We start from the raw sequence: 3,118 nt of genomic DNA on the forward strand, positions 1-3,118 counted from the left end.
CCAAAGGCAAAAAAAAAAGTGTACCCAAAAACTAATATATCAATTATACCTCAATTAAAAAATTAATTAAAACATTTAAAAACAAAAGTAAAAAGTAATAGTAATCAGACATATTATAATTAAAGGTCAAAATATCAAGTGAGCAGTGTATTTAGGATGCTTCATGTGATATAGCACATAGTCAAGATATATCATGAAATTAGGTAAAGTCTTAAAATATATAAAATCTGATAGAAATGCAAAAATAAATCTATAATCACAGTAGGAAATTATAACATTCCTCCCTCAATTCGTGACAAATAAAGTACACAAAAATAAGTAAGGATATAGAAATTTTGAATAAAAGAACTTTGTTTTGAACAAACAAGTTTTGAACAAATTGATATGCAGAAAAGGACTACAGCATGATCTGCTTACCAAGTCATGCTGACCAGAATCTTAACAATGATCTTAGAATTCTTATAATTCTTCTCCCAGTGTATTTCTGGCATTGAGGGCTGTTCCAAATCAATCAGTCATATCACTGTTGGACAAATATTATAAAGCTCCACAGTGTGAGGTCTTGATGATGGCACCTCCTGCAAGTTAACAAGCACATTAGGAAAGAGGAAAGGCTTGGGTTTGAAGGAATGCAATAAAACAGCAGCAGATGGTAAAGCCATCGTTTGACACAGAAAATTGGGAAACCAATCCATTTAAAGTAGGAAGTACAGCACGTACCCTGTATTTATTACTGAGCTTAAAATGTATAACTATAAAATGGTATGACCTTTTAAAGTCGTGGGCTCATTGAAAGCTCTGACATTTGTAACACAGCATCTGTTACAAGCCATTCATTCTTCTTTTCCTTACTACTGCACGCACAAATAACTGTATTATCTTGCTCAGCAAATCTGATTTGGCCCAAAGGAGAGTGAGTTAAAGTGATCGCAATCCATTCTGCAAAATAATTTCTAAAGGAAAAAGTCTGATTTGACCAGTGAAATCCTTGTAATAAAGAAAAAAACTAAAAATAGAACTAGACACGTCAAAATTGCTAGTCTTTCTTCCTTGGCCTCAACAATTCACCTTCCACAATTGTCCTCTACAAAATTATGAGAGCGGCTGAGTCCTACCCAAACATCTCTTAAGAAAAAAGCAGAGCCCCTTCCACACGGTCACACTGAGCTAGTACCTGCGCCTGGATACGGGCCACGACCTTAGGTGCGTCCACCGCCTGCCGCTGCCTCTGGACCATGGACCCCCGCAAAGCGAGCAAGCTTCGGGCCTTCGTGAAAATGTGTAAGCAGGATCCAAGCGTTCTGCACACCGAGGAAATGCGCTTCCTACGGGAGTGGGTGGAGAGCATGGGGGGGGGGGGGGGGGAATACCACCTGCTACTCATAAAACTAAATCAGAAGACGATATCAAGGAAGAAAAAACAGATAGTAAGAAGACGGAGGAAAACATAAAGATAGATGAACCATCAAGTGAGGAAAGTGATCTAGAAATTGACATTGAAGGTGTGATTGAACCAGATACTGATGCCCCTCAAGAAATGGGAGATGGAAATGTAGAGATAACCGAGGAAATGATGGATCAGGCAAATGATAAAAAAAAAAAAAAAAGTGGCTGCCATTGATGCCCTAAATGATGGTGAACTACAAAAAGCCATTGACTTGTTCACAGATGCCATCAAGCTGAATCCTCGCTTGGCCATTCTGTATGCCAAGAGAGCCAGTGTCTTCATCAAATTACAGAAGCTAAATGCTGCCATCCGAGGCTGTGACAGAGCTATTGAAATAAATCCTGATTCAGTTCAGCCTTACAAGTGGCGAGGGAAAGCACACTGACTTCTGGGCCATAGGGAAGAAGCAGCACATGATCTTGACTTTGCTTGTAAACTGGATTATGATGAAGATGCTAGTGCAATGTTGAAAGAAGTTCAACCGAGGACACAGAAAATTGCTGAACATCGGAGAAAGTATAAGCGAAAACATGAAGAGCGAGAGATCAAGAAAGAACAGAAAGGGTTGAGAAGGCTCGGGAAGAACATGAGAGAGCCCAGAGGGAGGAAGGAGCCAGAGACAATCAGGAGCTCAGTATGGCTCTTTTCTAGGTGGCTTTCCTGGGGGAATGCCTGGTAATTTTCCTGGAGGCATGCCTGGAATGGCGGGGAGAATGCCTGGAATGGCAGGAATGCCTGGGTTCAATGAAATTCTTAGTGACCCAGAGGTTCTCACAGCCATGCAGGATCCAGAAGTTATGGTGGCCTTCCAGGATGTGGCCCAGAACCCAGCAAATATGTCAAAATATCAGAGTAACCCAAAGGTTATGAATCTCATCAGTAAATTGTCAGCCAAATTTGGAGGTCAAGCATAATGCCCTTCTGACAAATAAAGCCCTTGCTGAAGGAAAAGCAACCTCGATCACCTATCGGATGTCACAATAATACAAACCACTGTACCTCTGACCTCATGAAGAAAGCTGGGGTGCTGTGAAGATAATCCCTACTCCTCTGCCCCACATGCAACTGAGACATTTTACAGTGGTTTGCTCTTAAGGTTTTCATTCAGATGATGTTTTCCTATTAGAAATTATAAACTTTAAACACTTTTTAAACCTTAAAAATCTTTAAAAACATATTACAAGGGTGTGTTAATCCCTTAAAGAAAGGAGAGAGAAAAGCAGAGATGATGGTGACTCTAAAAGATTTCACACAAAACTATCAATTTATTCTACCAAATATTGTCCCCAAGATCATAAAAGAAACTTGTGTATCTGCATGCCAACAGTATGACTATTAAAACATTTGAGTGAGGTAAGAGTAGAAAATTTTTGGATTGAAAGGAAGACTCTCAAGCATTGACAAGTGATAACATACATCTACATTACCCCAGGATGCGTTTACACTGATGGATATAGCACATCTTTGATAATCATTTATAAAGATTTGTTTTTAAATTATGCAACATAAGAGGTTACTGTATTAGTAACCTATAATGAAATACCACAAATTGAGTGGCTTAAACAACAGAAATTTGTGGTCTCAAAGTCTGGTGGCTGGAAGTTCAGTTCAAGATATCAGTAGGGTTGTTGCCACCTGAAGCCTGTAAGGAAGAATGTGTTCCATGCCTGT

At 39.4% G+C, this 3,118-nt stretch overlaps 1 pseudogene; it reads left to right on the plus strand.

Moving 5' to 3' along the window:
• Window positions 1-1,204: 1,204 nt before the first annotated feature.
• Window positions 1,205-2,402, plus strand: LOC112855742 (hsc70-interacting protein pseudogene; annotated as a pseudogene).
• The last annotated feature ends 716 nt before the right edge of the window (window positions 2,403-3,118 follow it).

Source organism: Puma concolor, chromosome B3 (genome assembly GCF_028749965.1).
Source record: "Puma concolor isolate L17-30 chromosome B3, mPumCon1.1.hap2, whole genome shotgun sequence".
NCBI lineage: Eukaryota > Metazoa > Chordata > Mammalia > Carnivora > Felidae > Puma > Puma concolor.